This window comes from Portunus trituberculatus, chromosome 44 (assembly GCF_017591435.1).
Source record: "Portunus trituberculatus isolate SZX2019 chromosome 44, ASM1759143v1, whole genome shotgun sequence".
Taxonomy (NCBI): domain Eukaryota; kingdom Metazoa; phylum Arthropoda; class Malacostraca; order Decapoda; family Portunidae; genus Portunus; species Portunus trituberculatus.
Window position 1 is genome coordinate 13572188 of NC_059298.1, and position 15000 is coordinate 13587187.

At 40.2% G+C, this 15000-nt stretch overlaps 1 protein-coding gene across 4 annotated transcripts in view; it reads left to right on the forward strand.

Moving 5' to 3' along the window:
* Nucleotides 1–13050: 13050 nt before the first annotated feature.
* Nucleotides 13051–15000, forward strand: part of LOC123518823 — a 32413-nt gene continuing 30463 nt past the window's right edge. Inside the window, exon 1 of one of the 4 annotated variants that reach the window (XM_045279850.1) lies at nucleotides 13051–13151. The gene's annotated coding sequence lies outside the window, so the exon portion shown is untranslated. The remainder of the gene's footprint in view (nucleotides 13152–15000) is intronic. The other 3 variants (XM_045279853.1, XM_045279851.1, XM_045279854.1) reach the window with 3 other exon arrangements.

Here is a 15000-nt window from a genome sequence, read left to right on the forward strand (position 1 = left end):
ATGATAGTAGCAACAACGACAAAGACAGCGACAAAAATGACAATAATAGTAATAATAATAATAATAACAATAATAATAATAATAATGATAATAATAATAATAATAATAATAGAAATAATAATGGTGGTAACAACAACAACAACAACAACAACAACAACAACAACAACAACAACAACAACAACAACAACAACAACAACGACAACAACAACGCGAGATGCACACACCCCAATTCCCGTCGACAGAATGATCTATAGAGACACACGCAAATATATACATGTAAACTTTACTGTCGCTCTTTCAACTCACTCTTACTAACATTATTATTCCAACACGCGTCTTATGTTTTTCCCACTAATTCCGAGCCGTGAATGAGCCTGACTTCCTCCACTTTAACATAAATCATGTAGCTTTATGAGGCCAGGAACAGTGTGCGCTGAATAAGGCGGCGACGGTCATCAGATAAGTGAGCACAAAGGTCGGCAAGAGGAAGTGGGTGGTGGTGTTGGTGGGTTTATGGCACCGACCACTACGCCCACACACCTCTCTCTCTCTCTCTCTCTCTCTCTCTGGTCCGTGTTCGCACAACGTTTCAGTGTTTCCTCTTCTACTCTTGTTTATTGGGAGTTATTCAGGTTTCCCAAGAGTGTTTTCCTGATTCTAGCGACAATTTAACAAGGCTTTGGCATTATTACTCGAAAATAAAAAGAAAATACGTTCGTAAGAATCCAATTAATCATTTCTGTGGTCTTTGAAAATAGTCCTTATGAGAAAACAGTACTAGTCTCTCTCTCTCTCTCTCTCTCTCTCTCTCTCTCTCTCTCTCTCTCTCTCTCTCTCTGTGGGTGGTTGAGTGGGTGGATGCAGGCGCCTTCAGTGTTTTGAACGTAACTTAATAACGTGTTTTCATTTGAACTGATATTAATGAAATTTTTAGTTTTTATTCTGTTTCTATGTGAAGTTGAATGTTCTTACTATGCCATTGGGTGGAAAAAATAGGATACATTTGTTTTTCATTCATTCATTCATGTATTTATATTTATCTATTCACATATTTATTCATTCTTTATCTTCAACGGCGGCTTTTCCTTTTTTTCTTCTTTTATGTCTGTGATACGATAGGCCGATAAGAATTCCATGTTAGAACAAGGAGGTAATAAAAGAACGGAATATAGTATTGTTATAATGATAAGCTCACCTTCTGATTCATAATTCTTCTCTCATGACACCAAAATAGGATCGAGATAATAATAATAACAATAAGTTCCTAAAGCTAAGAGCATTGCATAGAGACGAAGGCAAGAGGGAAGGAAAAAAATAGCTCCATGCCTTGCTGTTGCCATTATCAACTTCTGTGTGGATATTTTTTCTATTTCAGATGAATAATGCGTTCCCAGCAGAGAGAGAGAGAGAGAGAGAGAGAGAGAGAGAGAGAGAGAGAGAGAGAGAGAGAGAGAGAGAGAGAGAGCGGGAGGGAGGAAAGACATATCACAAAAAAAAAAAAAAAAACCCTGTATTCCCCCTCAAAGATTCATCCTCGGAGATTATTATTTTCAGTCTTATTTTCTTCTGACAAAATAATTTATTATTTTTTTGATAAGGTTTACTCGTATACTGTCCTTCATCGATCAGGCTCACGGCGGGAGATGAAGTCGCGGTAATCTAATCAGTCATGTTCAGAAAACCTTCCCCATCACTCACACAACACCCACTATAACATCCCACGCAATTATTCTACTTGGCACTCTCTATCCCACATATGCTTTACAGGAAATGGTAACTCCAGGTATGTCTTTGAGTTCAGTGCTTTAGATCATTAGGGCCAGGGACTTCGTGTGGCTGTGTGTGTGTGTGTGTGTGTGTGTGTGTGTGTCAGTGTAATCAAAGGTCTGAGCGGGTGCCAGACTTTATCACGCACCTGCACCGCCCCGCCAGTACTCGTGCCCACACCAGCCCGGCAACCAACAGCAGATTGTCATTACGTGCCTCTCATGCCCACCACAATCAGATCATCTGTGCCCACATTCTCACCGCAGCCACAAAGTCTACCCTCGTTTTATACCAACAATGACAACTTTTAATTCGTATATTATAATTATTCTGTGTTTGGTGTCAGCTCTTTTTATACAGACCAGTAGATAACATCACATTAATTTCAAAAGAAAATAATCACTGCTGATCAGTTTTGTTGATTATTTGTTCACTACCACCCCCATTACAGTGTATTTTCTCAGACACAGAGAGCAGGCGCCCGTAGAACCAGGTATCACGCCTGTGTATCTTGGTTATTGATGACCCGACAGAGAGCTATAGTTTATCAGCGAGCATCAGCCACCAGCCGCCAGACTGTGCTATCACTCAGAACTGTTTGACTCAACACTGTCCAGTCTGCCTCAAGGATTTGTAGAGGAAATAATGATTAAAAAAATTATGCAGTTATTCTCTGTTTTGTTTCTGTCCCTATAAAAAAGAACAAGGATATGGTAAAGCGGTTTCATTAAGATCCAAAGAACGTTATTTAATGGTGATCACATGTAGGTCCTGGGAGGGATAAGTTTGTTAAGAAAACTGCAAGAAAGATTATCATTATATCGGAGTATGCCTTATAAAGTACATATAATTCATCACTTCTGTAATGGCACGGCCAACATTGTCATTTATTAACAATATCTAGTCATTTGTCAATTTCACAATTAGATGGAATTTACATTATATATATGATTCCTTAAAAAGTATCCAAATTAATATCTTATCATGTAACACTTCCCTTGAAACCAACACGAGTTGCCAAAGTGGCTTAACTTGTGGGTCTTCTTTCATCTAGTGCTCCAGGATGACGATGCCAACGAGCTCACGGCCAAAGTCATAAAGAAACTCAAGCGAATGTGATATAAACTAAGCACGGCACTTAGTGGATCTCAAACGTAGAGGTCAGTGGAGCATACACTTAGCCGTATAAAGGCAGTGGTCGTTTGTGGTCAGAATGATCCTATACGCCTGATGAGGGAGTGAGCAACAATAATAAATATCATGTAGTCCTAGAACAACTTCACTTACATTCATGGGGTTGAAGATCTGATCTAGCCCACAAAAATATGCGGATACATAAGTAAATATATTGACAGATAGATAGGAAGAGATAGATAGATTGATAGATAGATAGATATATAGATAGATAAAATATAGATAGATATATAGCTAGATAGATAAATAGATAAATAGATAGATATATACATATAGATATAGATAGGTAGATAAACATAGATAAGTAAGCTAGACAAATAGATAAATAGGTAGCCAAATGAATAAATCGAATAGATAAGATAAACAAAGCAAGTAGGCTTAAAACAATCCCTATTACTAGTTATCTCTACCTCATTCCTCGTCCTAGTTTTGTATGGATTTTTTGAGTCACAAGAATCACACAGAACATTCTGAATTTCGAGTAAAGGAACATTCTTTTATGCAGATGGTGGTCGTGATGCGAGGTGTGTGGTTCGCCCCATCCACTTCATTACCCATAAATTAAAGTCACCATAGATTACGTGTGTGTCACTTAGTCTCACTATGTGTCACTGAAAGAGAGAGAGACATCACCACATTCCTGCTACTTTCCACAATTCGTCATATTGATAAAAGCATATCATGGATCATTGCCACACTAAGGTTTGAAAGTTACATAAAAAAACCTACTCTTATCTCATCTTTCCTATATCCTTTAGACTGTACATATGATTTGAAACCCTTATCTGTGTCAACTGGAAGTGGCGGTATGAAACTGGCTAACTCAGGCACGTGTTTGCTCCATGGATAAAGGGTGGGCTTTGTTTGTCTGTATGGAACGCAGAAATCTTCATAAGGCAGTGTGTTTCCAAGGCTACCGTCGTGAAGGGGGCGGAAGGGGTAGATGAAGAAATTACCAAATTCTCGTACATATTTCAAAATGGTTGTTCTTTATTCACATTTAGTACATGTTAACAATTTATTAACAGATATGCAGAGATAGATAGATAGACAGACAGATAGATAGGTACCTAAAGTTGCCTCTACAATTATCTTGAATGCTAAGAATTTACCTTCATCTCTTTTACTACTATATATCCCTTTCTAACCTGCATCTCTCTGACGAATTAGATATAAAGACAATCTAGTTTGTTCTCGTAAGGACTTTATACAAAAAAGAGTTTAAGATATCCTCTAATCTTTTCAGTCACTCATTTCTGTACTCACTCCACCACTCCCATATCTCTCTTGTACCGACTCCAACACGTGCACATATACTTAAATCAGTAATAGAGAGAGAGAGAGAGAGAGAGAGAGAGAGAGAGAGAGAGAGAGAGAAAAGCAGCATAGCATAGTCTAGATGAGGTTTGTTTTAGTCTTAGATATTACTTAGGACCTTCTATTTCCAACACTAACGTACCAAGTCCAGAGAAAGTATTTTTGATAACGGCCGCCAGATATCAAGTACAAGATTAATGATCGTGGTGACGGCAGGAGGGCATAAGAATGGATCCAGTACTATATATGGCGGATCAGGCCTTCTCTCACAGTGCATATAGATGAGAGCGAACAGGTATGATATAGTCTGGGATTATGTGTTACGCATTGTGTAATTATTGTCATCCATCCACCTTTCTTTCGTGTCATACGGCAGGGAACAATCGTTGCTCCCGTATATAGCAGCATAAGAATGAGAGGAAAAATAACGTCGTGTTCCCAGGTTTTCAATGCTTTCTGCTTTTCTTTTTGAGGAGGAAACGAGATTAGAATGCAGGTGAAATTGATACATTACACAGAGCTTGGTGGTATTAAGATCTATGGTAATCTTCAACAAATCTGGGATGACAGAGAAGGAAGACAATAAATGCTTGTTTGGTATGACGATCTACGAATAATGTGCGAGAATATGTATCGTGTATGTGGAGTAAAACGTATCCACATATCATCACGTCACGGATGACAGGAAATATATATCTAATCGTCAATTCCTGCACTGAAATGCGTCACCACCACTATCCACACAATGTACTAAAAACACTGGTCACAAGGTTAGTCAATCAATGGTGTTTCAAGGTCTGGATCTGTGCACTGATTTACTATCACAGACGGAAGTAACACGCAACATAATTATGGTATGTGCCCCCTTATCATCACGCTGTGCGGCCGATAAATACAAAGGCATGGAGCGGCGTGTGAGCAGTGGCAAGTGAAACACACCGCGTCACATACACACACACCTCCAGGAAAGTGTTCTCCATACACTGCAGGTGAATAAGTCTTAGGACCATAATAGTCAGAAACATTTCAGCATCGCACCTCCGCTACTTCAAACGTATTTTTTTTTTTGTAGTTCTAGTGACAGATGAACAAGGTTACTACATTATTTATAGAAGAAACACCCATAGAATCCCGGCTTATCATCTGTGTCCTTTCAAAATAGTTGTGGTGAGGGAGTAGAGCGTTTCAAAACGGACCTTAGCCACATTTAGGACATTAAAGCCCTGCCCTGAAGACATTGATTCAGGGACAGCACTCTAGAACTCTTATAGACTGTAGTGGAAGTTGAATACAATTTTCAAGCGTGTTTGATGATCACTGAAAGTTGATCAATGATTTTTTGCATCTTAGAGGGAAAAATATTGATGAAAAGGAAATCTGACCTCTGTCTGACCTCCGTGCTCTTTTGAATATAGTCCTAGTAAAGGCTTACAGTATTCGCTCAAGAATGTCTCACCATAAGTGTGTGTGTATTCTTGCTGTTATTGTGAGTGTAGGACTGTGAAAATGTTCCTATAGAGTTGCAAGATTTTCAAGAGTGCCAAGCTTGTAAAGACGAATTTTGAGATGCACAGTACATAAGAAAAGTGAGAAGCTGCAAGAGGCCGCCAGGCCTGTATGATTGAAACTACCTAATCCGATCTATCACCCTCATCCATAAGTTTATCTAATTTTCTTTTAAAGCTTCCTATTGACTCATCACTGACTACATGACCACTGAGTCCGTTCCACTCATCAACCACTCTGTTTGAAAACCAGTTTCTTCCCATTTCTCTCCTAAATCTGGATTTTTCAAGCTTAAACTCGTTATTTCTGCTTCTGTCCCCGCTACTGATCCTAAAAACTTCGTTCGTGTCCCCTTTGTTATAATCTTTATACCACTTAAATACTTTTATCAGGTCTCTAAGGAATGGAAATTCCGTTTCTTCAGTCTCGCTTCATAGGGAATATCCCTCATCCTCTTTATCTTTTTAGAAATCCTCCTTTGCACTGACTCCAATAGAGTTATATCCTTCCTATATTGTGGGGACCAGAATTGTACCGCATAGTCAAGATGTGGCCTGATCAACGCCAAGTATAATTTTAGTATTACTTCGGGACTATTGCTTTTAACAGCCCTAAAAGTGAATCCTAGTATCCTATTCGCCTTATTTCTGGCCTCTGCATTGCTTCCTTGGTACCAAGATCGGAGCTGACTATGACTCCTAATTTTTTTCATACTTGGAATTTCCTAGTGCCTCGTTACTTACCGTGTACCTATTGTGTGGATTATCTCTACCTAAGCTCAGTATCCTGCATTTGTTAATGTTGAACTGCATTTACCATTTATCTGTTCATTCTTTCATCCTATTCTACCTGAAAGGCAACGACATCCGAATTAATCTACCTATCTTTGTGTCGTCTGCAAGTTTACTAATATCACTACTAATTCCACTATCCAAGTCATTAATGTATATTAAAATTAATAATGCCCCTAAAACTGAATCCTGTGGCATCCCACTAATTACTTGACCCCACACGGAATTAGATCCATTAATTACTAACCTCTGTCGCTTATCGCCTAACCACGCTTTAAATTAATGTACAGTCAGATTATCAGGTATATATTTTCCTCCCATTCACAAGCTGCAAGGAACAATCATCACTAAGGGTTACTGAATAAGGCTTCGTATTTTGAAAGGATATGGAGTCTAGCTAGTAGGTTTTATTTTTATTTTTATTTTTATTTATTTATTTATTTATTTATTTTTTTTTTTAATTAGAGGGAAGATCTGTCAGTTCTTCATGAGCACTTTTTTTTCTCAACGATGGTATAGAATATTTGTTTAACAGCCACAAATATCCTTAAAGACCTTATAATATCCACTACAGTCTGAAAATAAGAAGGATGTTTATTTCTTAAGTGCCACAAGGCTGGTTAGTTTCGCTCTCATGGATTTTTTTTTTCTTTTATTGCCAGTGATGCTATAAAATCTTTTTGAACCCTTTGACTACTAAAATTCTTTTTCCGTTTGGTGCAATAGTTATGTATAAGTTGAGAGGAGAACTTCAAACGATTACTCTCACAGAAAATTTGTTATCGAATATCTAGGAACAATCTTCAGTGGCTGCAACTTGGTGGCTTCCTCCATGAGTAAATATCTAATGATCACCATAATAATAATACGCGTGCTTTTAACAGTCATTGGGTTAAATTGCCACAGGAATGATGAAAACATCCTTGAAAATCCCATAACTTCCACTACAACCTCTTGAAAGTAGCCGGGATAAGAAGCTATAGTGTTTGAGAATTATGATCGAGTGTTACAGCTTTCTAACACAAAATTCCTTTGAGATGAGTTACTAAAAGATAAAAGCAAGTATTCTCTGACGTTTAAAGTGACATTAAGTTGGTTTGTGGCTTTATCAAACAGCGGCAACGAACGTGGAATTTTTAGACAAGGTCACCGGAACTTTTTATGATCTTTTTAAAGCTACATGGTGCGGAAGTATCATAGGAAGTGGTCTAGGGTAATGGCTTCAAGGTATATATATGGTGATCCTGCTGATATGGTTTTGTGAGTCTATAGATTACTCTGCAATTGACTAGGTAATGAGTGGTTAGGTAGTGATTTGGAGACTCGTTTTATTACTTTCTAGAGTGTGGTCAGCTTGGTGGCAGTGGGGAGCTTGGGGTGAGGGACGGGGTGTGTGGTGGGGAGTGTGACCTTAAACAGCTTTCCTTCTCGTTTCTCTTCTGTAGTGTACCGCCACGCCACTTTGCTCTTAATGGATGGGAAAAGAAGGGAAGGAAAAAAAAGTAGAGAAACATGCTTAAACTTCTACGTGGTGATTAAATTTTTTTTTTCTTTTTCTTTCTTCTGTATTTTCTTTTTGTTAAATAGTGTATTTAATTTTAATATATCTATTTTTTTATTGAATAATTTATTAATTTAATTATATTCTTGCTTTATTACTTTTACTTTCTTCTTTATCTATCTATCTAACTGTCTATGTTTTATCTATTTATCTATTTTTTTGTCACAAGATGATTTCAGGCTTCAGTTAATCTATTCCTATTTTTATTCTTATTACTTAAAACACTCTATCCTGCTTATAACAATATCCAATACCCAAGAGCTTGAATGTCACGCGTGTCACTTTGGTGCTGCTGCGGTGACATTTGATTACTTCGGTCAGTGAGTCAAGCTTGCTCAGTGCAGGGAAACACCCTGGCATTGTTCGGGAAGGCTTAGTTGGGATGGACTTTTCTGGTATACACAGTTCATCTTCAGTTCTGCTTTGCTTTTTTTTTTTTTTTGTGGTGTAGCGGCGGAAGATACCCAAGTGGTGTTATCATTTTATCCGCCTTCAGTTGCAATGGTTTGTGTTGGAAAGAGGAGGAGGAGGGGGAAGAGGAGGAGGAGGAGGAGGAGGAAGACGAGGACGACGAAGAGGAGGACAAGGAGGTAGGGGAGGAGAAGGAGGAGGAGGAGGAGGAGGAGAAGGAGGAGGAGGAGGAGGAGAAAAGAAAGAGGAAAAGGAGGAGGAGAATAAGAACAAGAACAGGAACAAGAACAAGAACAAGAAAAAAGAACAACAACAAAAACATAAAACAACCAACCAACCAACCAACCAACCAACTAACCAACTAAACAAACAAGCAAACAACCAACACACAAGGCAAACAACCAAACAATAAGTTAGTACATACACACCAAACCTTCCTGTGGTCAGGCTGAGTAATAAATGACAGGAAGCCACAGACAGACAGGCAGGCAGACAGAGAGACATACAGATAGGTAGGCAGGCATGACGAAGTGGTTGGGTGACTGTGGCGGTGTGACCACAACAAACCCAACCAGCTGACAACAAAGGGGTCATGCCAAGGCTAGTCAACAAACACGAGAGAGAGAGAGAGAGAGAGAGAGAGAGAGAGAGAGAGAAAAAATGATAACACAGCACATCCGGTACCAAAGATTAGTCACAGTGATCGTTACCTCAGACCATGGCGGCTTCCATCCACCATTCTATTACTCATTTGTATATAAAGAATATGAATGATTGCTTGAAAGACTGAAAAAAAGAGAGAAGAACAAGATGAGTAATAGCGTTCCCCCTTTTCCTTCCCCTCCCCTCCCTGAAATAGGTAAATCGAGTAGAAGAGGAAGTAATCGATATATTTCGAGAGTGCCGTGTCCCGTCCCAGATACTCAAGCAGCAGGGAGGCGATATAGGGCCAAACAACACTTCCATGGCTTCTCATAGGATTATCACACCCCCTTTGTTTATTTAGAGAGCACCACTTCTCACACCAGCGTAATACAGCAACAGACGAACACTGTGGAGACGAAACACATCCCCTTAACCTGATACAGACTTGCAACACCATTCTGGCAATACCAAAAGCAACCTCGTGATTGTGTGTTTACCGGCAATAATCATTAAGGTCACGTCCATGTCAACCGTCTGTCATCCCCAGTCATGTCCTCACTCACCCCCATGCCCCAGTACCAGTCAGGGCACTGTGAGGTGGAGGAAAGTGAGCCTGACCCAAGCGGCTGAGGTCACGCCTGAGATGGGTGATGATAAGACATGATGCTTCTGGGACAAAGAGAACGCTTCAGTATTAGAACAATACACGGAATAGTAAATGAGGATGATGGTAGCGGTAACAATGACAGCAATGATAACAATGTATTATTTTACCACCACTAGCACTGTTGCCATCACCATTACCACTACCAACAACAACAATAATGATAACAGCAATAACAACAATATTATACACCAGCAGCAACAATAATAATAACAATGACAATATTAGGACTTGTTGTTGTTGTTATTATTATTATTATTTTCATTATATTATTATTATTATTATTATTATTATTATTATTATTATTATTATTATTACTATTATTATTATTATTATTATCATTATTATTATTATTTCCTTTGCATTATATTTTCCTCATGGCACGCCTGCCCATGGAGAAAATATCTTATTTATTTATCTACATATTTATTTTTTCCCCCTTGATTCATTCTATTTAATTTCCACTTTTGCAATCTGAAATACCTAACTATATTGGCAAGACTTTAAGATAACATTTCTGCAAACAATTTTTTTTCCTTTGAGGAGGGGATGAGGGCCAATATGAGTTTCTTCACCTTGATTTTATCCTCCCCCTTTGCTGAGACTTTTATACAGGTAAATAATGATAAAAGAAAAAAAAACGTAATATGGGGCCCAGATTACACCTCGCATTACTTTACGTATCATCGACACAACGCAACACAGCATAACAAACTTCATAACCCCAACAAAACCTTTTTTTTTTTCCGTTACACTTTATTTCCTGGTCGTTGTTTCTAATGATAGTGGTTTACTGTTGGTCTATTGAGGTTAAGAACACTCACTGTACGCCCTAAGAACAGAGAGAGAGAGAGAGAGAGAGAGAGAGAGAGAGAGAGAGAGAGAGAGAGAGAGAGAGAGAGAGAGGTAACGGTGCTGCGCTGTTTCCTGCATCACAACAGCGTCTCTGTACCGTGGCTCCCATCACTCTTGTGCCTTCACGGTCTGCTGAATGATGGTTCCAGAGATGTTTTTTTTTCTCTTATTTATTTATTTATTTTTTTTTTTACCTTCTCTTCTTTCATATTTACTTTCTTATAAGAGGGGCACCGGGCAAGGGCAACAAAGAAAATCGTAAAAAGAGGCGCATGTGAGTACAGTACCAGTCAAAAAAAAGATGAAATGTTGGACATAATGAGTCATATTAACCCCTTCAGTACTGGGACGCATTTTTACCGTGAGTTTTGGGTGTGATTAGACCATTTCATTGACATTAGCAATGGAGGTCACAAGATTGAGGGCCATAGTCTTCACTATTTTAATCCCCACATAAGTTTTTGAAGTGCTATAAAATCATCGAATCGTAACCAGAAGGAATATGGAAACGTGTCATGGTACCGAAAAGGTTAAAGGGTAAAACGACACCATGGATAAGCAGGGATAGATTTAGTCGTGTACTTTTGTTTTTTTTTGTTAGGTGTCTTTTTTCAGTTGTTTACATTCCTCGATAATAGATCAGAAAACTAGCTTAAAGAGTTCCGAGTTGATATATGTGCAACAAAATGCTGTCATAAATGGATAGAAAGTACAACATGTCATAATTTAAATTTTTGTTGGTTGAGTTCTTGTGGACTAAACTATGACCACCCACACACACACACACACACACACACACACACACTGACATCGAGCAAAACACTTCAGAGGTGACATGCGAAAAGTGAAACTCCGCCATAAACAGAGTGAAGTGGCAGTGTCATAAACAATTTCCTCCGTTCCTGTTTGTTGAAGAGATCATTCCACGCCTTGCCAGTGAGTGAAGCGGGCAAAAATTAACATGCGGTGAGCGAGACGCCGAAAGTCATAATTCACTTGGTGTTGATTAAGGTAATTATCCCTGTTAGCTCTTTCATTTCTTTCTACCACGGCTCGTACAACGCAGGATACAAATTATTCCTTTTTCTCCCACGGTCCCTGTGATCATTTATTTAATGAACTACAACTATAGCCTTGTGTTTTAATTATCTCTTAAGGGAATGTGTCGTGTAATTGCTCTTAACCTTACCCGGAAAATTCAACCTACATGTGCGAGAGTCTGCAGAATATCCAGCCCTTGCCTCATCTGACCCACATGTCTCGCCTCTTGCATAGAGCCTTAATGAACGCTAATGTCCGAACAACTGAGACCTTAAACTGACAGAAATTACGAGTCAGCAAATGGCAGCATACATGTCTGTGCTCTTAATGCTTTGTTCTTTCATCACGACTGTTTTTAGAAACACCGAAATGATTAGTCGAATTTTCACGGGTGATTTTCCCACTGATGATGCAGAGCTTACGTAAACCTGTGCCTGGAATTAGGGAAAAGAAACTGAACATCTTAATAACCTTCACTTGAACCTGTTAAGATCAGTCAAGATAAAACAAAATTTTTTTGATAAAAAATGTAGCCTATATTCGCAGGATCTATAGTTGCCTCGAATGAGTCCAGGCTAACTCACCCACCGCGGGAAAAATTGGGTCAGAGAAAGTTTTCATGATACTATACGGAAGGACCATTATAGAATAAAAAATAATTAGAGGGCGGAAAAAGGCGGGGACGAGCCGTGGTTTCTCGGTCAGGCGATGAACGAGTAAAACAGCAAGGACGAGCGTGAGGCGGAGAGGCATGGAGGCGGGCCTGTGGGCGGCAGGGAGGACGGGATGAAGGAAGACGGGAGGGGGCATGGGCGGGGAGAGGGGCTGAATCACTGGGGCTGAACAAAGATGAACACGCAAGCTAAGTGGTCATACCTACGTGTCCGAAACACTTCCTTTTAATTCTGTCTCTCCCTCGCGCCTTTTCCCTCGGGCACCTGTTGTTTTTGTTGTCGCGTTGGGAACAGGAAGCCGTGGATCACATACCACGTGAGACACAGCGGACATGTAAAGTGATAAAAGCCTCAAATTAATTTCCCAGTTGAACCGGAAAGTCCCAAGGCGGGAGATATAAACAAAGAGCTACTCTAAGTTGCCTCTACGGACTATATATGAAAGTCAATTAATGTGCTCTGGGTTTGTGTCACTCAACTCATCGTTTAGGGTGAGGTGAAGAATGCCAAGGTTTGCCAGACGAGAGTGTGCAAGTGTGAATGATAGCATGAATTAAGCTCATATTCCAATGTTATGAGTGAATGGGTGGCGGTGCAGTGGCCGCGTCCCGACCGCCTCCACGCTTCTTCGTTTTCAGTACCCTCTCTGTTGGTTAGTGAGTGAGCGCATTACAGCCCCGCTCTCCGGCACCCTGCACCAAATAGGGGTAGAAAAAAACGTAGTGGTAACTATGTACCTTGCATGGAATCCGTTTAAGGCAGGAAAACTCAAAAGGAATAAGCAGGGAAGCCATTTTTGGTGGCGAATCGGTCTCCCTGTGGTTATGTTGTGCTGTTGGTGGACGTGACATGATAGACGTATGGACGGTTAGGAACGGCGGTGGCAACTGCAGTGTAGTTGGCGTCTAAACAGAGAAGAGAGAGAGAGAGAGAGAGAGAGAGAGAGAGAGAGAGAGAGAGAGAGAGAGAGAGAGAGAGAGAGAGAGTCAATCAAGGACGAAAGGGTGTTTAATTCTAGTCTACAGTTTACATTATGGACGACCAAAAAAAAAAAAGAAACAGACAGCCATCCATCCATCCATACAATACAGCTTCTCTCCTCGCTTACTCGTATCGCCAGGAGAGAATCTACATATGCGAGAAGTCAGCGCGATTATTCCTAACTGTCAGTGCAAATGTGATGAGCGAACGAACACACACACACACGGGTGGCCGGCCAGTGGTAGCCAGTGAGTGGATGCGGTGCTGTGGATGCTTGTGAGGGATTAGCGAAGGAGTGAAAGTGGTGGTTAGGAATAATAATGAAGGGTGAACGGCAACGCTACTCATCAGGAGACAGACAGACGGACAGACAGATGAATGGACGGTTGAATGGTGACCTGTCTGGCTGCCTGACTAGATACCTGACTGACTGACCGCCTGCCTGACCTTCTAACTGACTTATTGACTGCCTACCTGCTTGACTGACTGCTTGATTGACTAGCTGACATAATTCCCCAGACAGGTGAGGCAGAAGCAGGGCAGGAAAACACGATGGCTGCCAAGTCCACGGTGGCGCTCAAACATGCGCCTTAAAGAACCAGAATGAGACGGAGAACAGGTGGAGAAAGGAGAGTAAAAGGAGAACGAGACAGGATGAGACGAGAAACAGCTGGAGGAAGAGAAGGGAAGGGAGAGAAAGTGAGAATGAGACAGGATGAGATAGAGAACAAGTGGAGAAAAGAAAGGGAAGAAACGAGCACATAGAATAAGAAAAGGCACAGCTGCAGGGAGGGGAAGGGAAGGGAAGGGAAGGGAAGGGAAGGGATGAGTAGACAGAATGAGACGAAAGACAGCTGGAGGATAGGAATGCAGAGAAGGAAATAGAAGGGTAAGGAAGGAATGGAGGGGAGAAAGACCAAGACACAAGGAAACTGGAGGTAAGAAAAGAGAACAAAGGAAAGGAAAGAAAATGAAAAGAAAAGGAAATGGGATAAGAGGGAAAGGAGAATGAGACAGCATTGAATAAAATACTGCTAGAGAAGAAAAGGAAGAGAAGGAAGGAATAGGAAGGCAAAGCATCAGAAGAAACGGCAGCTGAAGGAAAGGGAAGACAGAAGGAAGGAAGGAAGGAAAGAAGGAAGGCTAAAGAAGAGAAAGAGTAGGGAAGGTGAGTGGATGTAGTAAGGATGCGAGGAAGGAAGTATCATCACGAGAATTGCGGAAGGAAAGAAGGAAGGAGGGAGAGAAGGATGGAAGGCTGTTGCTGGAGGGAAGGAGATAGGGAGGACAATGATAAAAGAAATTCACGAGGGAAGCGTTCTATCGCAGTGGAAAGTTCAATGTCAGGATGAGAAAGTGGAGCAAAATTACCCACGAATAACTTAAAGAAATCACTATAAAAAAAAAAAAAAAGGATGACAAGGCCGTGAGAATAACAACATCTATACATTATAAGGAAGTGGTCTAGACAAGGTGGCGTAAAAGAAGTAAAAGAACTACACCAAGTAGTAATAGTAGTAACAAGAATAGTGAAATAAGAAGTGATAATGGGGAAAGTAAGAACAAAATAACATGAAATAGAAAAAAACCCCG